Here is a 22,010-nt window from a genome sequence, read left to right as displayed (position 1 = left end):
ACATCACCCAGCGCGAATACAACCGCGCCCACGGCCTCACCCCAGGCGGCGACAACCCCAGCCGAGCCGGCCAAATCCGCCGCAGAGGCCGAGACCTAGGCGCCGAGATCGACCGCGACGGCGCGGACGCGCCGGCTCCGTCAATGGAGCTGCCCATCTACAACACCCCCGACAAGAACATGCTCGCCGCGCAAGCCGCCGCAGAGGAGCTGCGCGGCCTCGAAGGCGAAGAGTTACGCCGCCAGACCACGCGGGTGACTGAGTTGCTAAAGCTGCCAACCGGCAGTCGAAAGACCCCAGGTACGCCCAAGACCCCAAAGCTTCTCACGCTCGTGGTGCCGCAGGCAACGCCAGGGACACGGCCGAGTCCACCTCCCCAGCGCCAAGCCGGCGCAACGACTCCCGCGCCACGCACGCGAGCTCAAGCCGGCCGAGCCGCCAGCCAGGCGGCGGCAGCAGCCGCAGCCGGGCCCCACCAAGCCGGAACCAGGAGCAAGACTCCGAGCCTCGACGCCCACACCGGCCGGCTCCAGAAGCCAGCGGCGCTCGCCAGCCGGCCCATACCCGGCTGGGCCCGCGCATCGAGCCGGCAGACGCCCGAGATCGCCTCGACCGGCTGGTCGAATCCCGCATTGCGGAAGAGGAGGATCCAGCCGGCCCCAAGTGCTTCGGGCCCCGCATCGCCAACGAACCCATGATCGACGGCTTCTAGCTCCCGCGCGACACCCCCAAGTACGACGGCACCGCCAAGCCGGAGGACTGGCTGCTGGACTACTCCACCGCAGTCGGCATCGCCCGGGGCAACAAGCGCTGGGCGGTACGCTATTCTCCCCTGATGCTAGTCGGCTCCGCCCGCACCTGGCTCAACAACCTGCCAGCCGGCAGCATCAACGGCTGGCTGGACTTCCAGGAGGCCTTCGTCAGCAACTTCACCGGCACCTATCGCCGGCCGGGTCGCCCTCAGCAGCTTGAGATGTGCAAGCAGGGCCCGGACGAGACGGACCGCGCATACCTGACGCGCTGGTGCGAAATGCGCAACTCCTGCGAGGGTGTGCACGAGATCCAAGCCATCAGCTTCTTCATGGGAGGCTGCCGGCCCAACACCATGTTGTGGCACAAGCTACGCCGCAGCGACCCCAAGTCGATGGCCGCCTTGATGGCCATCGCCGACAAGTACGCGCTGGCTGAGGAAGCCGGCAAGGCGCCGGCTCATATTTCACCAGCCCCAGCAAGACGGGACAACAACAAGCCGGCTGAGCACAAGCCGGCCGAGGGCGGCTCGCATGGCAGCCGGCGGGATAATTACCGCGGCAAGCGGCACAGCGACCAGCCGGACCGCCGGTACGGTTCCGCCCATGTGGCAGCCGTGTCGGACCATGCGGCGCCAGGCGGCAGCCGGCGCCAGAAGCAAGACCGGCAATGGAAGCCGAAGTACACCTTCGAGCAGATGCTCGACTCGCCGTGCAAGTACCACAGCGGCAAGAACCCCTCCAACCACACCACCCGCGACTGCCACTTCATGAAGCGGCTGACAAGCGGTGAGCCCCTCCCGCCCCCACCCCCGCCTCCTCCAGCCGGCGGGCCGGGTGACCAAGGCGGCGCAGAGAACGCCAACCTCGAGCACCACGAGGCTAACCAAGTGCAACATGGCCGATATCTGGCCGAAGATGCTACCTACATCATCTTCACCTCCGAGCCCGAGGACAAGACGAGCCAGCAGAGCCGTTCCTCGAGGTCAACGCGGTCATACCGCCGGTCCCCCAGCACCTAAACCGGTCGAGCAGGCCATCACTTTTGATCGCCGCGACACACCGGCTGTCCTGCCGAAGCCGGGCAGCTACGCCATGGTCCTCGACCCCACCATCGCCACAACCCGGCGCAGCATGCGTTTTTCGCGCGTCCTCATCGACGGCGGCAGCAGCATCAACATCCTCTACCGCGACACCGCCCGCAAGCTGGGCATCCAGGAGGCCGAGTTGCGCCCCACCCCCACCGTCTTCCATGGCATCGTGCCAGGCCACTGCTGCCAGCCGATTGGCCGGATCACGCCGGAGGTGATGTTCGGGAAGCCGGATCACTTCCGCACCGAGAGAATCGAGTTCGAGGTGGTGGACCTCGTGAGTCCCTACCACGCGCTCCTGGGCAGGCCGGCCCTGACCAAGTTCATGGCGGTGCCCCACTACGGGTACCTGAAGATGAAGCTGCCTGGCCCTAAAGGGGTCATCACCATAGCCGGCGACTATCGCCGCTCCATGGACTGCGCCACGCAGAGCTCCAAGATGGCCCAGACGCTGGTCATCGCGACTGAGAAGCAGCTCATCCACGACGCCGTCACCCTCGCAAAGGCCGCGCAGACAGACATGCCGGCTGCAGGCAACCCGGCTGGGACGACTCACTTCCAGCCGGCCGACAACACCAAGAAGATCCTGCTGGACCCGGCGCAGCCGGACAAGTACGTCACCATCGGTGCCGGCTTGAGCAGGAAATAGGAAAGCGAGCTCACCAGCCTTCCTCCGTGAGAATCGGGACATCTTCGCATGGACTCCAAGAGACATGCCGGGTGTGCCGAGGGAGTTGGCTGAGCACCACCTCCACGTCCGGCCTCGAAGCCAAGCCGGTGAAGCAGCCTCTCGGGCGCTTCGCCGAAGAACAAAGGAAGGCCATCGGTGAAGAAATCGCCTGGCTGCCGGCAGCCGGCTCCATCATGGAAGTGCTGCACCCGGACTGGTTGGCGAACCCGGTCCTGGTTTTGAAGAAGAACGGCTCCCGGCGCATGTCTATCGACTACACCAGCCTCAACAAGGCGTGCCCGAAGGACCCCTTCCCCCGCCGCGCATAGATCAAGTTATAGACTCGATCGCCGGCCGTGAACTCGTTGTCTTTCCTAGATGCCTATTCGGGCTACCACCGGATTCCTTTGAATCCGGCTGATCAAATAAAGACTTCGTTCATTACCCCGTACGGGGCTTATCGCTACACGACTATGCCGTTCGGCTTGAAAAATGCAGGCGCCACCTACCAAAGGTGCATGCAAAAATGCTTGCAGGATCAAATCGGCAGAAACGTTCACGCATATGTGGATGATGTCGTTGTAAAGACCAAGGAGACGACTACCCTCCTTGATGACCTGAGAGAAACCTTCACCAATCTGAGAAGATTTCGGATGAAGCTCAACCCGGCCAAGTGCACATTCGGCGTGCCGTCTGGCCAGCTGCTTCTCCCAAGGCATCTTCTCCGACAACGGCAGCAACTTCTCCCAAGGCATCTTCTCTCGCTATTGCGGGGAAATGGGGATCCGGATGGCCCTATCTTCTGTGGCGCACCCAGAGTCCAACGGACAAGTGGAAAAGGCTAACGGCTTAGTCCTAGCCGGCATCCGGCCCCGCCTAGTGGAGCCGCTTGAGCGAGCAGCCGGCTGCTGGATTGAAGAATTGCCCAATGTGCTATGGAGCCTGCGCACAACGACAAACCGCTCAGTCGGCTTCACACCATTTTTCCTCGTATACGGGGCCGAAGCCGTCTTGCCGACTGATATCGAGCACGACGCGCCAAGGATCAAGCTCTACACAGAAGCCGAAGCCAAAGAAGCTCGCGAAGATGGAGTCGACCTGGTCGAAGAGGCCCGGCTGCTGGCTGCGTCCAGATCTACTATCTACCAGCAGAGCCTCCGACGCTATCACAGCCGGAAGGTCCAACCCTTAGCATTCCGAGAAGGAGACCTAGTGCTCCGGCTGATCCAGCGGACAGCCGGACAGCATAAACTGTCATCCCCATGGGAGGGTCCCTTCATCGTGAGCAAGGCAGTAGGCAATGATTCCTACTATCTCATAGATGCCCAAGAGGCTAAGAAAAACAAGCCGGACAAGGCTGACGAGGAGACTAAACGTCCCTGGAATGTCAACTTACTCCGCCCATTTTACACATGAGAGCAGGAACGTATGTATCCCTTGTATCCCTTTTGTAAGCTATGAAAAAGCATGCGCCAAGAGCGCCGTTTCCGACAAGTTTTTCGCGTACTCTACTTCGTTTCGCCAATTGGCTTAAACCCTTTCACGCGGCCGGCTCAGTAACGTGATCCGGTTTCCGACAGCCGGCTTCCGATCCAGCTACAGACCGCAACCCGGCTGTCCGGCTGGCGGGAGTAAGGCCTAGGGAGCCGGCACGCGAAAAACGACTAAGGGAAAGAGTAAAAGCGAGTTGACTTGCAACTTTTCATAAAAGTGCCGGATTGCCGAATTCAGCTCGTTCGACTGAAGTACTGTCGGCCTCCCTCAGCGGCCCGCTCTTGATCCGGCGACGGATCGCAAGTCGGACGTACGACCGGCAAGAGCACAGCCAAAGAGTGGGGCGGATAGGAAAAAGCGAACAAGTCGAAAGAAAGCAACTCGGCACACAAATGATTAACAAACACATTAAAATGTGACCTAATAAAAGAGATGATAATATCCATACATATGCACCCGGCATCCCGGGATTTAATAAATTGTCTTGGCAAAAGCAACAACTGAAAGACAGGTAAAATCAAGGGCCAGCTGGAGGAGCATCAGAGGGGCCGGCTGCCGGATCGTCTTCGGGCGCGTCTTCCGCCTCCTCATCTTCCATCTCGTACTCCTCATCAGACTGAGGGTTCGGGTCCGTGACGAAGAGGTTTTTGTCGACGAAGTCGGCGATGGCGCTGGCTCGGGCAAGCCGGGCGGTCTTGTGTTCGGCCGGGAGCTTGTCCTCCACGCCGGCTCGCCGATACTCGAGCTGCTCCAGGTCCACCTCGTTGTACCAGGAGAGGACAAAGGACAGCGCCATGTCGGCACCAGCGCGCGTGGTAGACTCCTTCCAGTCGAGGAAGCGATCCGGCGCCCGCTCCATCAAAGAAGTGAGGTTGGAGATATCTTGCGGCACCGCCTCCGCGGGCCACAGCATCGGGACCAGCTCCTCAGCCGCCTTCCGGAGCTCCCAGCCAAGCTTGGTGATGGGCTCGACGCGGGCAGACATGGACGCCATGTAGTCCTCCATGGTGAAGTACTCCGAGCTGCCCTCGCCAGTCGCCCGCCTCCTGGACTCGCGCGCAACGCCAACGGCTGCCAAGGCCGCGTCCTGCGTTTCCGGGAAGGCCGCTGCAAGAAAAAGCATGTCAGAAGCCATCAAAGCCGAAATAAGCTGAAAAATGCAAATTTTCGAAGTCCTAAAGTAAGCCTGGCGGCAGCCGGCACGAGCCGACTGCCCCCAGCCCGAAGATGGAGATTCCGAAGCTCTAAAGTAAGACTGGCGGCAGCCGGCACGAGCCGACTGCCCCCAGCCCGAAGATGGAGATTTCGAAGGATAAAGAAAAGCCTGGCGGCAGCCGGCACGAACCGACTGCCCCCAGCCCAAAGATGGAGATTCCGAAGCTCTAAAGTAAGACTGGCGGTAGCCGGCACGAGCCGACTGCCCCCAGCCCGAAGATGGAGATTTCGAAGGATTAAAGAAAAAGCCTGGCGGCAGCCGGCAAGAACCGACTGCCCCCAGCCCGAAGATGGAGATAGCGAAAAAGATAAAAGTTTCTGCCGCCGGCTACCAACCTAAGCCGGCAGCCGACAGCCGAAAGCCGGCAAAGGGAAGGGAACATAGAGGCACTCACCCGACAAGCCACGATCAAGCGCGCCAATCTCCTCCGTCCAGCGCTTGGCAGTAGCCGTCAGCTCCGTGGACTTGGTGGTGACCTCCTCCTGAAGCGCAAGCCGCTGCTTCTCCACCTCGGTCAGCCGCCGGCTCAGATCATCCACCTTCTCCTTCTCCGCCGTCCTAAGGGAGGCGAGCTCAGTGAGATGGTTCTGCTCCAGCTTGCGCAGCCGCGTCAACTCCCCCTCAGCCACCTTGAGCTTGGCGGCTGCAGATCGGCCCGCCTCCTCGCTCTCGGCGCACTGGGCGCGAGCAGCCCGGAGATCCGCCTCCAGCCGCGGGACCTTGGCGGCCTCAACTGCGAGGCAGCCGGAAAGAAACGTCAGCCAACGAAAACTAAAAAGAAAGAAGACATCGAGTCGGAAGAAGCAAGATCTTACCCTTGACGGCCTCCAGCTCACGAGCCAAGCCGGCCCGGTCCAGCTTGGCCTTGTGGTAGTGGGTCACGGCGCGGTTATACAGATTGGTGCGCCGATCCGCCACAGCCTAGGGAAAAAAAGAAAAATCAGTATGCTAGGCGAAACCCGGACCGGCTCCAAGCAGCCGGCCCATGCCTCGGAGGGCTACCAGGATGATAACCAAATCAAAAAACAGATGAAGCTTACCTTGCTGGCTTCCTCCACCTTGGCGAGGTTGGCCGCGGCCTCGGCAGCCCTAGCCTTGAGGTTGGCCTGCAGGCTGGAGAAGAACATCTCCACCGATGCTTGGCCGGGGTTCCCCTCCCGGCTGGTCACCTCATAGGAGTCGGCGCGGAGCCACGCCTGCTCCATAGTGCCAGCCGAGCCAAGGCTGGAGTCGGAGGCGGACGACACATGCAGGAGCAGAGCGCCCTTGGCCACGTGCAGGCCCTGCTGCGACGCCGATGGGGCTCCCGTCCTCACCAACGCGCGCGAGTCGGCGCCCTCCGTGCGCGCCGGCTCATCCCTTGCCGGCTCCTGCCTGGCCGGCTCCCCCGTCGTCGGCTCCGGTGGTGGCGGCGCTCTGGGCGAAGCAGATGGCCCAGTCGGCGCAGCCATCTCCGGCGCCTGAGGTGCCCCCTCCGGGCTTTCATCCAGCACCACCACGCTCGGCCCGGCTCCGGCTCCGGTCGCGGGCGGCGCAGCCCTGCCGGCTCCGGCTCCGATCGAGGGCGGTGCAGCATTGCCGGTTCCGGCTCCGGTCGAAGGCGGCATGCCCCGGCCGGCCCCAGCGGCTGGGTCCAGAAGACGAGTCCGGCGCGGGAACAGGTCGTCCAGCGTCGGCTGGCGCATCGACTCGACCCGCGTGCCGCGATCAGGCGCTGAGGCCAGCGGCACGGCGAAGGAAGGCGCCCCTGCGGGAGGCGGAGTACCCGCAGGCGGCGGCGGCGTAGGTGCGCGCGATGAAGGCTGCGGCGTCGACTCCCTCCTTTGTCGAGGAGGTGGCGACACGACGCGCGGAGTCTGCCGGGAGCCGCCGCCCTGGGCAAACTTGATGGGAGCCCTAGCCGAACAGATAAGGAAAAGATAAGCATAAAAAGTAAGGAAAGAAAAGGAATCAAACAAAAGAGAAAAGAGAACTCACCCGGCCTGCTCCGGAACCTTCTTCGGCTGCAGCCGGCAAAGCTTCTTCGCCTTCGCCTCCTGGGCGGCAGTAGAGCGGAGGTCGCCGGCTCGCTTCTTCCCCTTGGGCGCCGAAGTCGCCGTGGTGCTTGGCGGCCTCGCGCGCAGGGGCACGGCGGGGAGTGGCCCCGTGGCGGACGTCGCCGGCTCCTCGTCCTCCTGCTGCTCCGGTGATGGGGGCGGATTGTGCTCCCCCTGGCCGCCTAGGTCAGGCGCCTGCAGCAGGTCGTCGTCGCCAGCCTGGTCGCCTGCTTGGTCAGCCGGATCGGCGTGATCCGGCGTCCATCTCCTCGTCGCCGGGTCGCCATCCTCGACGTTTTGGCGGTTGAAGAGCTAGAAAAAACAGAACATGAGCAAACAACAAGCCGGAAGTCGGCAGAAGAAAAAGGAAGTCGGCCTCGCAGCCGCAAGCCGGAAGTCGGCGAAGACACAAAACTTACCAGCTCGGGTGGGTGGTCCCTGTCATGGGGCGCCAGCCCGTAGTTCCACTCCTCAGGCATGTTCGCCTTGGTGATGTTGTTCACCCGGCGGGCGACCTGGGCCTTGGAGACCAGCGCCGTGGACGTCCGGTTCGGATCGAACCGGCCGGACATGTGCCCGATTTTGTGGGTGCGCATCTGGAGCGGCAGCACCCGGCGCTCGGCGATGGTGCAGAGGAGGTCCTCGGCGGTCAGCCCGTTCGCGACGGCCGCCCCCAGGAAGTCCCAGAGCTGATTCACCTCAGCATCCGAATCCGTCGTGCGGGCGTTGTAGCTCCAGTTGATCCGGCCGACTGGAGGAACCGGGTTGAACTCCGGAAGGTTGATCCGGTCGACGAGCTGGCCCTCGTTGCGCACGTAGAAGAACGACATCTGCCAATTCTTCACCGAGTCAACGGTTGGAATCTTGGGGAAAGGCGTACCGGGCCGAGTGTAGATCGAGGCGGCGCCGCAGGCCCGCAGGCGGCCCTCAGTAGTTTGCGCCTTCAGGTAGAACAGCCGGCTCCAGAAGTTGATGTCCAGCCACAAGCCGGCGTAGGCCTCCATGAATGCCACGTAGCAGCTGAGGAGGATGCAGGCGTTGGCCGGCAGATGGTGCGGCTGCAGGCCGAAGTTGTCAAGGAACTGGCGGAAGAAGGTGGAAGCCGGCAGGCCCAGCCCGCGATCGAGGTGCGCGTCGAAGACGACGCGCTCGCCGGGCTGCGGCTCGGGCTCCTTCTCCTCGCCGGGCGCCCGCGTGACCACCGACGACGGGATCCGGCGGAGGCGCACCAGCTGCTCGATGTCGTCCTCCCGCATATACGAGCCCCGCCACGATCCGCTGGCGGAGGCCATCGTCGAGGAAGAAGAAGAAGATGACCACGAGAGGCGAAAGGGCGAAGAAGAGCCTTGCGACGGCGGCGGCGACGACGGCGGCTGAGGACGCTCCGTTGAAACGCGGGGCCCCGTGGCGCCGGCTCGACGGAGTAGCGGCGGCGGATCGGCGGAGATTCGCTCGCCGGAGTTCGCCAGCGGGAGGCGTTCGCCGGAGCAGCAACGGGCTCGAGCGCGAAGAAGAGAGCGAGAAGAGCAGGAGCGCGAGGAAGACGAAGTGAGGCAAGTGGCCGCCTCGGTACCCTCCCCCCCCGGCATTTATAGCCGACAGCGGCGGGCGGTTGGCCTCCAAGTGGCGATCGTGGCCACGTCGCCCGGATCCTCTGCGCATTAACTTCCCCCACGACCGCTGCCGTTACTGGAAACCGCCACACCACGTCGCCCACGACCGCATCAAATCCGTAGGGGACATTGATGTGACCAGATGAACCGGCGGCAGAGCCCAGGCGTCAGACCAGTCAAGTCGGGTACAGGACCCGAGGCGGCGGAGACTCCGGCGCGCCGCAAGCAGGAGCCGTACAATAAGTTCAACTCGGACCAAAAGTCATCAGCAAGGCGGAGATGCCATCAAAACTTGCGAGAGAGCAAAAGCTGCGTAAGTGTAAATAGCGGCCGGCTAGAAGCAGCCGGCAAGAACGAGCCGGATGAGGGCGCATCCGGCTGAATGGAAATTCTCAATCGGCCCCTCCAAGTGCCGCCAAGTATATTCAAGAAGCTAGGAAAACCTGCCTAGGTCCTTCTAAACGCAGGACCTTGCCAGCTTCGGGGGCTAATGTCGGGGGGAAGACCCCGGGTAGGGCAATGGACGCGAAGCAGCCGGCTGGCCACTGGCCGGCTCGCGGCAAAGGCCGGCTGAGGAGCAGCCGGCTGGCGCCGTGGCCGGCTGGTCCGGAAGCCGGCTGGCTCTAGATCCTAGTCGGCCTGGCTACGGCCGCCAATGTTGTAGCTGGGCCGGCTTCTACAAGCCATATCCGACTGGGGGTTTGTACCTCAGACCGACTCGAGGCTGGCGAGTCTTGCACTGGAAGGAACCGGGTTGGTGATCCGGGTTCCCAAAGTCCACGCTGACTTCATCTTCCGTAAAGCGCGGGGCACCGTGGAGCAATAGTGCCACGCGCCGGACAGGCCATCATGGCCTACGACGATCCGTACTGGCTACAGTGGCTGATGGCGACAGGGACACCTCCTCTCCATACCGCTGACCTCGGCAGCCGGATGGGACAGGCCATGAGGTCTCAACGGCTCCTGACGTCACTGCCTCGGGAAGGAGCGGAAGCCGGAGCCGGCCAAGCCGGCCAGTAAACTATAGGGTCTTATATGTAAAGTGCCGGTGCCTATATAAGCCGCACTACCCCCTCTCGTGTAGGGGATCGATCATTCTCACTTCATTCCACCCTTAGCGCTGCCCTGTGAGAGATACCATCGTCTCCCTTAGCCTCCCAGGAGCAGCCGGACACAGCTCTAGGAGCACCATTGTACTGTGTGATCATCATATACACTCTAGCAGGAGTAGAGGTTTTACCTCCATCGGAGGGCCTCGAACCTGGGTATGTCGCCGTGTCGCTCGTCCCCATACCCGCATCCGGATACCGCCGTGAGATCCCTCAGGAACCACCTTCGATTAGCCACCCTATGGCATATGTTGTGACGATACCACGACACATGGAACATAAGAAATTATAGATACGTTTGAGACGTATCAAGCATCCCCAAGCTTAGTTCCTACTCGCCCTCGAGTAGGTAAACGATAACAAGGATAACTGAAGTGACATGCTATCATAATCTTGATCAATACTATTGTAAAGCATATGAGATGAATGCAGCGATTCGAAGCAATGGTAAAGACAATGAGTAAACATCTGAACCATATAGCAAAGACTTTTCATGAATAATACTTTCAAGACAAGCATCAATAAGACTTGCATAAGAGTTAACTCATAAAGCAATAAATTCTTAGTAGAAAGCTTTGAAGCAACACAAAGGAAGATATAAGTTTCAGCGAGTTGCTTTCAACTTCAACATGTTTATCTCATGGATAATTGTCAACACAAAGTAATATAACAAGTGCAATAGGTAAACATGTAAGAATCAATGCACACAGTTCACACAAGTGTTTGCTTCTAAGATAGAAAGAATAGGTAGACTGACTCAACAATAAAGTAAAAGATAGGCCCTTCACAGAGGGAAGCATGAATTACTATTTTTGTGCTAGAGCTTTTCATTTTGAAAACGTAGAAACAATTTTGTCAATGGTAGTAATAAATCATATGTGTTATGTATAAGATATCCTATAAGTTGCAAGCCTCATGCATAAATTACCAATAGTGCTCGCACCTTGTCCTAATTAGCTTGGATTTACATGGATTATCATTGCATAACATATGTTTCAACCAAGTGTCACAAAGGGGTACCTCTATGCCGCTCGTACAAAGGTCTAAGGAGAAAGATCACATTTGATTTCTCGTTTTTGATTATTCTCAACTTAGACATCCACACCGGGACAACATAGACAACAGATAATGGACTCCTCTTTAATGCATAAGCATTCAACAACAGATAATATTCTCATAAGAGATTGAGTATTAATTGTCCAAACTGAAACTTCCACCATGGATCATGGCTTTAGTTAGCGGCCCAATGTTCTTCTCTAACAATAGGCATACTCAAACCATTTGATCATGATAAATCACCCTTACTTCAGACAAGACGAACATGCATAGCAACTCACATAATATTCAACAAAGGTGTAATAGTTGGTGGCGTCCCCAGAAACATGGTTACCGCTCAACAAGCAACTTATTAAGAAATAAGATACATAGCTACATATTCTTCACCACAATAGTTTTTAAGGCCATTTTCCCATGAGCTATATATTGCAAAGACAAAGAATAGAATTTTCAAGGTAGCACTCAAGTAATTTACTTTGGAATGGCAGAGAAATACCATGTAATAGGTAGGTATGGTGGACACAAATGGCATAGTTTTTGGCTCAAGGATTTGGATGCACGAGAAGAATTCCTCTCAATACAAGGCTAGGCTAGCAAGGTTGTTTGAAGCAAACTCAAGTATAAAACGGTACAACAAAACTTACATAAGAACATATTGCAAGCATTATAAGACTCTACATTGTCTCCTTGTTGTTCAAACACCTTAACCAGAAAATATCTAGACTCTAGAGACCAATCATGCAAACCAAATTTTAAAAAGCTCTATGTAGTTCTTCATTAATAGGTACAAAGTACATGATGCAAGAGCTTAAACATGATCTATATGAGCACAAAAATTGCCAAGTATCAAATTATTCAAGAAATTATACCAATTACCACATGAAGCATTTTCTGTTTCCAACCATATAACAATGAATGAAGCAGTTTCAACCTTCGCCATGAACATTAAAAGTAAAGCTAAGAACATATGTGTTCATACGAAACAGCGGAGCGTGTCTCTCTCCCAAACAAGGAATGCTAGGATCCGATTTTATTCAAACAAAAACAAAAACAAAAACAAACAGACGCTCCAAGTAAAGCACATAAGATGTGACGGAATAAAAATATAGTTTCACTAGAGGTGACCTGATAAGTTGTCGATGAAGAAGGGATGCCTTGGGCATCCCTAAGCTTAGATGCTTGAGTCTTCTTAAAATATGCAGGGATGAACCACGGGGGCATCCCCAAGCTTAGACTTTTCACTCTTCTTGATCATATTGTATCATCCTCCTCTCTTGACCCTTGAAAACTTCCTCCACACCAAACTCAAAACAAACTCATTAGAGGGTTAGTGCATAATTGAAAATTCACATATTCATAGGTGAAATAATCATTCTTAACACTTCTGGACATTGCACAAAGCTACTGAAAGTTAATGGAACAAGGAAATCCATCAAACATAGTAAAACAGGCAATGCGAAATAAAAGGCAGAATCTGTCAAAACAGAACAGTCCGTAAAAACGAATTTTTCTGGGGCACTTAGCTTGCTCAGATGAAAATGCTCAAATTTAATGAAAGTTGCGTACATATCTAAGGATCACGCACGTAAATTGGCAGATTTTTATGAGTTACCTACTGAAGGGGCTGCTCAATTTCGTGACAGTAAGAAATCTGTTTCTGCGCAGTAATCCAAATCTAGTATCATCTTTACTATCAAAGACTTTACTTGGCACAAAAATGCAATAAAATAAAGATGAGGAGAGGTTGCTACAGTAGTAACAACTTCCAAGACTCAAATATAAAACAAAAGTGCAGAAGTAAAATAATGGGTTGTCTCCCATAAGCGCTTTTCTTTAATGCCTTTCAGCTAGGCGCAGAAAGTGTGAATCAAGTATTGTCAAGAGAAGAAGCATCAACATCATAATCTATTATATATTAAAAGTACATTAAGGGATCACCAGAAAATAGATAATATGCTAGAAAATCCCAGAATAATTAGAAACATCTATCCGTTAATTTAAAGTACTAATAATTCAGGACCACTGGATCGCAGAAGGGTAAGATAATTACCCACCTATACCACTCAATGTAAAATACCTCTCTATTTGCTAATCCTAGGTTATAACGTAGTTTTGTTGCCTCCTTTTCCCTGCTTAGGTACGGCGGCGTCGCAATTCCGGTTAGACGTGGTCATCGCTGGGCAGGAAATCTAGATCAGTATGCTGTAGTTTGATAGACGAGGGGAGCCTGCCAGACGTGGTGAGCCAGATCTGTTCAGTTTTTGTGCTGCTCCTCCATGTGCTGTCACCAAAAGTAGAGTTGATGAAGCAGCATGATCGATGCATGCATGCAGAATCTTGGTAACACCAAAAGTAGAGTTGATGAAGCAGCATGATCGATGCATGCATGCAGAATCTTGGTAACATGCATAGGAGCAAATCAGAGCCCATCTGCTGATGTAAAGAATCGGCCGCCAAGAACTATACAAGAAGTGGTACGTATATTGGTCGGTAATATACATATTAAATTGAATTTTGTATGTTTTTTTCCTGATATTTAGATTATTCCTTTTAAATCGGCGATAGAAAGAATCTTCCTCTCTCCGAAAAAACTTTAGCTATGTTGCTGATCATGCGATGAATACGTACCTTCTTTTGTCTAAAAGTAGAGTTGATGAAGCAGCATGATCGATGCATGCATGCAGAATCTTGGTAACACCAAAAGTAGAGTTGATGAAGCAGCATGATCGATGCATGCATGCAGAATCTTGGTAACATGCATAGGAGCAAATCAGAGCCCATCTGCTGATGTAAAGAATCGGCCGCCAAGAACTATACAAGAAGTGGTACGTATATTGGTCGGTAATATACATATTAAATTGAATTTTGTATGTTTTTTTCCTGATATTTAGATTATTCCTTTTAAATCGGCGATAGAAAGAATCTTCCTCTCTCCGAAAAAACTTTAGCTATGTTGCTGATCATGCGATGAATACGTACCTTCTTTTGTCTGCCGATTCCTGTTTCGGTTTGCCTGTATATGCATATGTATCCATCTAGCTTCTTTCCTGCAATGAATAAAAATCCCTCAACCATGTCTTCATCACGCACAATGTTTCTTAGACACAGCTAGCTAGATTGAATAGCCTGAAAATTGCCGATTCGTTTTGGTGAGAGCAACATCAACTCTAGCCTCATAAAGCGTATATGCACCATGCACTTGCTTAGCTATGCGTAGATCGCACTTCCGTATCAGGATGGCCGGCGCGAGTGTTCGTTTCTCATAACTCAGCAGGATCGATGCATGCAATTACAAGAAACATGAATCTTGGTAACATGCATAGGAGCAAATCAGAGCCCATCTGCCGATGTAAAGAATCGGCCACCAAAAACTAATACAAGAAGCGGGTACGTATATTGATTGGCAATATACATATTGAATTCAATTTTGTATGTTTTTCCTGATATTTAGATTATTCCTTTTGAATCGGTGATGGAAAAATCTTCCTTTGTCCGAAAAACCAGTGACTCTGATTAGCCTATATTTGTATATACGTAGACACAGAAACACATCTAGATACATATAAATCTGCACAAATCAGAGTCACTTATTTTCAGACGGAAGAAGTATTGCATATTTGAGTCATCTATATCTACACATAACTTTTCCCAAAATTGATTATATAGGTGTCGAGTTTCACCGCAACTGAGTGCAATACACGACATTGGTCTGAAATACTTGTGGCTTCTTCAGGGTGCTAAACGAGATTACAACTAATGCCCTCAAAGAGGTAATTTTCTTATTTGGAAGCGTGGGTCGTTTTGGAATTTAATTGCCATGAAAATCTCTGTAGGAGATCATTATTCAAATCTCCCAGATGCCTTCAACATTATATTGTGGCCATTCAAAAATAGTCCATGAAGCTGCAAACTAATATCATGAACCATGTAATATATTAAAGTCAGTTTTGATATAATAATTAAACACAGTTAAAAGCATGTCTCGGCTATAAGGTATGTTTTATTTTCTCTATGAATTAAAAACCTTGGAATCAAAGACGTTGTAACACTTGTGTTTTTTCTTAGAATTTGTACGGTCTCTCAATTGCAAGTTTGACTGTCATTTTGCACACAAATATGTAGGTCTGGATCTACAAAATTACAGTTCAATAATTTTTTTAGATCAAATCAAAAGATATTATTTTCACCAATTTGGTGCCAATATATTATATATATTCTGATTCAAAGTTTCCAAAATCTGACTGCAAACATTGTAGGACGCCATTTATTTTCTGGCAGAGGCATCCATTATATAATACCAATAACATATTGTGATTTCGGTAGAAATTCACACAAAAAAACACTTGCCAATTTATCCAGTGCACCTCATTATTTTAAAAAATCACAACCGAGTGAATATGTGATTTACATTTTAAAATACTACAACTAATCTGCCTTTGTCCATGTGCTTCTCTTCAACTGATTGTAGGTTTCGATGCCCATGCCTCTGTTCAGATGATGATTATCTAGGAGATTTATTCTCAGCCCCACTCAAGAGATGAAGCCGGCGCCAGAATGGGTAGAGCTCTTCAAGGGTTTCTGTTTTGGCAATCACTAATAAGGTGTGGCAGAGGCATGGCCACGGGAAATTGACATATGTCAACTACAGGAATTGGTGAAGGACTGTGTACTTGCTACAACCTGCTGCTGTTTGGAAATTCTCACTGCAGCATGAGGAGGTGCAGGGGGGATATCGAGGAAGAGAAAAGGGTTGCCGGCCATTATTTGGAGTAAAGTGTGTAATGCAGTTTGATGTCATGTACGTGTTGCATATGATCAATGCACAACGCATGGGAAAGACCCAATATCCACACGTTGTGCATCCAAGCATTGCAATTGCTGAGAAGAACAAGGCCGATCTATACGGGCATACGGTCGTACGGACAACACCATCATCCGCGACGGGACATGCATTTCTACTAGCCGTCTTCATTTCCTCAATCCTAAGGTGTGAGTTTTCTTTTTTGCAAGGAAGAATTGTTTTACAAGCGTAAATGGTGCACTAGCTTCCTGTTAAATTCTCCATTGGCACTTGATTCTCTTCTATGGGTAATTTCATACTTCATACTTCCACAGTTCGTAAAAAGATATCTCAACTTTATCTAAATTTAGATTATCTTAATTCGATTTAGTATATAGATATATCCAAATAAAGATAAGAGATCTTTTTATAGATGGAGGGGGTATATATATATTCTGTCTCAAGCAAACATATGTACTATCGGATATGTTTCCTTGATCTTGAGCTACTCAAAAATTGTGTCACGTATTCCTGAATCTTAATTGAACATAGAGACATACCAGCCAGATCTTAAGTAGGAGAGAGATACTTATTTTTCTGAACAGGTTGCCTTACTAGATTGAACTTGTATTCTTAAGGAGAAGATAGGCATGTACACTGCAAAAAGTTTTTTACACTGCAACTCAATTGTACTTGCATGCTGAATTTGTTTCCTTAATCCAAACCACTAGAATATTTTTATGCATATTTCCTAACCCCAATAAACTGCATATTATGTGTCATGTATAATAGAGTCATAGCAGATGGTATTACTTAGGAGAGATGAAAACAATATCATGCTACTTCGCTTTATCGGATATGACAATGAAATATTTCACGGACACATCTTTTAGAAAAAAATATTTTCCAGAGACATAATAAGGAGATGTGCATGGACACATGTTGAATGCTCTTTTATAAGGAAACAAAAATGGAATCACAATTATTTAGAGGAAGTCTCTAGCAGGCAACCACGCGGTGGGATAGAAATATAATTTACCAATGGCAGTTGGCAAGAAATACTTTTGAAGTGCTAAATAATGTTAGATACAAAATATACACCCAATTGTGATATCTGGTGTTCAAGTGAAGTCCTAGATTATATATGAAGGACACATATGGTTGTCGACATGTTATTTTCACAAATGGAATAAAAAATTATTAAGAATGTGGTGAAGTCAACCGAGAAATTCTTACACTAATTAAGGCTCACTCTGTTGTTATTGTGATGTAATGCACTGAAATCATTTTATAGCTAGATGTGAAAAATAATCAGGAACATGGAAATATGAAACATTGGTTAACCATAATTAAATTTTACAACCGAAACTATTATAACCAATCATAGTGGCAATTGCAACCTAAGTATATGATCATAAGGGCTTATATTATTCAAAATAAATATGTTATGCAACTGCACCAACTTACAAATAGTTCCCTATTGAATAAAAGTAGAAAAACTAGAATAAACACATATATTATATATTGAATATGTATAGATCAATGTAACATATATGGTTGAGGATGAAAACAATGGTTATTGTTGTTATTTCTCGCATAAATGCTATCACCCGCGGAAAAAAAGACTAACTGCATGATACTATCATGTATAAAATGTCACCTATTTCATAACGCTTGTCAAAATGTTTCCCAAATGAGAGTAAGAGGATCCACATGTAAAATGGTAATTATTATTTCGTTAACATGTATATCGTTAACGAGGATAGTTTTTTAATTGTTTCTTCATTAAGTGTGTTCCATTTTTATTTATGTTAAATCTAGCATTATATGGTTATTGCCTAGGTAGACCCCATATATTAGCTGGACCACGTGATGTAATGTTTGAGCCATCAAACTTATGCCAACAAGGACCATTTGAAATGTTCACTTCCACATGAACTAACATCACATAAAAATTGAGTCAATGAATGAACTATAATTCTGATATTGTAGTTCGTATGATAATTTTTTAGGTGGTGTGATAATCATTGTTCAAATACTAAAGATGGTTACTAATTTTAATTATTTTTGGTCTATCTCAATACAATTTTCAATAAAAATATTTATTATTAATTTTGACGCACCAAAAGACGATGCCCTCGCATTTGCGAGGGCCACTATGCTAGTTTGTTCTAATAATAGAATCATAAGGTAACTTCATTCTCTTTCTAGGGAAATGTTCCATACCTTTCTTGAGAGGAAATTGATACTTAATATTACCATCCTTCATATCAATGGTAGCACCAACAGTTCGAAGAAAAGGTCTTCCCAATATAATGGGACAAGATGCATTGCATTCAATATCCAAGACAACAAAATCAACGGGGACAAGGTTATTGTTAACCATAATGTGAACATTATCAATCCTCCCCAAAGGTTTCTTTATAGCATTATCAGCAAGATTAACATCCAAATAACAATTTTTCAATGGTGGCAAGTCAAGCATATCATAGATATTCTTAGGCATAACAGAAATACTTGCACCAAGATCACATAAAGCATTACAATCAAAATCATTGACCCTCATCTTAATGATGGGCTCCCAACCATCTTCTAACTTTCTAGGAATAGAAGTTTCGAGTTTTAGTTTCTCTTCTCTAGCTTTCATGAGAGCATTTGTAATATGTTTTGTAAAGGCCAAATTTATAGCACTAGCATTGGGACTTCTAGCAAGTTTTTGTAAGAACTTAATAACTTCAGAGATATGGCAATCATAAAAATCTAAACCATTATGATCTACAGCAATGGGATCATTGTCCCCAATATTTTGAAAAATTTCAGCAGTTTTATCACAAACACTTTCAGCAGTTTTAGCAGTTTCAGGCAATTTTGCACGCTTTGCGCTAGGAGTAGAAAAATTGCCAACACCAATTATTTTATCATTGATAGTAGGAGGTTTAGCAACATGTGAAGCATTAACATTACTAGTGGTGGTAATAGTCCAAACTTTAGCTACATTATTCTCTTTAGCAAGTTTTTCGTTTTCTTCTCTTTCCCACCCAGCATGCAATTCAGCCATCAATCTAATATTTTCATTAATTCGAACTTGGATGGCGTTTGCTGTAGCAAATGACTTAATATCTTTATCTTCATTAGGCATAACTTTCAATTTTAAAAGATCAACATCAGAGGCAAGACTATCAACCTTAGAAGTAAGAATATCAATTTTATCAAGCTTTTCTTCAACAGATTTGTTAAAAGCAGTTTGTGTACTAATAAATTCTTTAAGCATGGCTTAAAGACCAGGGGTACACTCCTATTATTCTTGTAAGAATTCCCATAAGAATTACCATAACCATTACCATTAGCAGAAGGATATGGCCTATAGTTGTTACCAGAATTATTCCTATAAGCATTGTTGTTAAAATTATTACTTTTAATGAAGTTCACATCAACATGCTCTTCTTGAGCAACCAATGAAGCTAAAGGAACATTATTAGGATCAACATTAGATCTACCATTCACAAGCATAGACATAATAGCATCAATCTTATCACTCAAGGAAGAGGTTTCTTCAACAGAATTTACCTTCTTACCTTGTGGAGCCCTTTCAGTGTGCCATTCAGAGTAATTTATCATCATATCATCAAGGAGTTTTGTTGCCGCCCCCAAAGTGATGGACATAAAAGTACCTCCAGCAGCTGAATCCAATAGGTTCCGCGAAGAAAAATTCAATCCTGCATAGAAGGTTTGGATGATCATCCATGTAGTTAGTCCATGGGTAGGGCAATTCTTCACCAAAGATTTCATTCTCTCCCATGCTTGAGCAACATGTTCATTATCCAATTGCTTAAAATTCATTATGCTACTTCTCAAAGATATAATTTTAGTGGGAGGATAATATCTACCAATAAAAGCATCCTTACATTTAGTCCATGAATCAATACTATTCTTAGGCAAAGATAGCAACCAATCTTTAGCTCTTCCTCTTAAGGAGAAAGGAAACAATTTCAGTTTTATAATGTCACCATCTACATCCTTATACTTTTGTCGTCGTGGTGAACAGACAGATGCCATAGGATGGCTTAAGTTGGGGCCGAGTTGGACGCTAGAGGATTCGGGGGAGGGTTTTGGATCAGGTAGGATGAACTTCCGGGTGCTTTCCTCAAGAACTTGGCCAAGGCCAGAGGTAGAAGAAGAGAGACACAAGGATGAACTTCGTTCTAGATCTTCTCGATTCCATGAACAAGGTTACAGGAGGTTTTCATACGCACATGTCTTCTTATCTCGTACCCTCTCGTCTTGCCCGTGAAGAGGGCTGCCCCCTCTCCTTATATAGGGGGAGAGGGTGGCTTACAGGGGAAGAAACCCTAATGGCATCTTTGAACAGACAAACTACTTTACAAAGCTACTTTACAAAATAACTTTAATCATAGATGACGCCGGTGTCTTCTTTAATCAGGGAGGCTGATGTCCTCCGGTTGCTTTGGGCGTCATCCTTGTCTTTTACGTCACGGCTTCGTTTAAAGCCACTTTGCTTAGGTCATCTTTGTCTTCTAGCTTCGGGAGAATCTTTGACCAGCTTGGCTTATACCGGTAGCCCGGTATCTTCTTAGCTCACTCCGGCATGCCCCTCCTTGGACGTACCGGTTTAGGTTTCCTTAGCCTAAGTTCACAGTCCGGAATGAACATCAAACCGGTATCTTGACGGCTCAAACCATCCGGTTTGGCATGCCTTTGGCATACCGGGGGTCATCCCCCCAACATTAGTCCACGAAGCTGGTATAGTCCGGTGGATGTTATCCGACGGGCCATGCCAGGTTCTTATTTAGCAAGGTACCGGTTTGATCTTTCCGGCGCCTTGTTTGAAGATGCCGGCTTCTTTGCCTTAGCCTCTTTTCGTTATCTTCCGGATTTTCCGGTATCTCGTGTCATACCCTCACCCTTTTTTCCTTGCAAGGTGTCTCCGGTATCTTCTCCTCCGGTATCATCGACATTTACTCCTTCCTCGGCGAAGTCGAGAATTCCTCGGGTACAGTGCCTGTCAGAGACATGCACACTGTTTCTGCCGTGTCAGTGTCAGTGGTCACTTCGGTTCGGCTTCTGCGCCAGCATTTAATGTGCCGCATCGGATCCTTCCGGCCATTTCGGATCTGTGCGGCGACCCTGTGGCCTTTTAATTTTTTGCGCGTGTATCTTTGCGCCACGTGGCGGCCCACGAGGCGAACCGCCGCGGCCCGACGGTTTTCGGCCCACTAACTTCTTCTCCTACATAAGGGCGGAGCGGTTCCACTCCATCCTCTTCTTCGCACTTGCCCCCATTTCCAGAGCACTTCGAGCCCTTCGCCCCTTGCTTCCTCGCCGCCGCCGGTCGCCGCCAGAGCGCTGCTCCCGTCGAACTTGCGCCGTTCTCCCCGCCGCGGTGAAGCTGTTCAGCGCGCGGAGTTCTCGCGGTTGTTCTCCATCGCCGCTCTTTCAAGCTTTTCCCGGCGGACCTCGCCGCTCTCCGTCGCCAGTCCTCGTCGACGGCCAGGAGCTCACCTTTTCTTCCGCGAACCTGTTCCTCGCGCCCTCTGAAGCCTCAGGTGAGCCTCAATGCTCGTTTGCTTTCTTTCTCTTGCTTTCCAGATCTTGAGTTGGTAGGGTATTTACTCTTCCTTTTCTTTCGCTTTTCTTCTCACTCGTAGATCTTCACGCGAGGGTAGTTCTTGGGAAAACTTTTTTTCGAGTAGACACAGGCGTTTCTCAGATCCGTATGTCTAGAGAGGAGTCTCTCTCCACTTCGTCCCCCAGTAACCAAGAGAGCAGAGCTTCCGACGGGCTGAGCCTAGATCTTGCCCGGATGGAAATCGACTCCAGCAACGATCAAGAGGCCGGCAGTTCTAGCCACGCCTCCGGAAAAGATCTTTCCGGTATCACGCGCGGAGCCTGGAGGGGCTCCGACGTCACGCAACACGAGATCGACTGGCTCCGCCGGTCTAGGAGGATATCGGAGGGAGTATCCTGCCGGCTCCCTGGTGATGAAATCGAACCGGTACTCAATCCCGGTGAGTTCGTGGTTTTTCTTGCTCACTTTGAGCGTGGCTTCGGCCTGCCTGCCTCCGAGTTCTTCCGTGAGGTCCTGGATTTTTATCAACTTCAGCCTCACCATCTTCCCGGCAACGCCGTTTTCTACCTTTCTTGCTACGCCACTTTCATGGAGGCATACATTGGCATC

This window comes from Lolium rigidum, chromosome 2 (assembly GCF_022539505.1).
Source record: "Lolium rigidum isolate FL_2022 chromosome 2, APGP_CSIRO_Lrig_0.1, whole genome shotgun sequence".
Classification (NCBI taxonomy): Eukaryota; Viridiplantae; Streptophyta; class Magnoliopsida; order Poales; family Poaceae; genus Lolium; species Lolium rigidum.
This window is presented reverse-complemented; position numbering follows the sequence as displayed.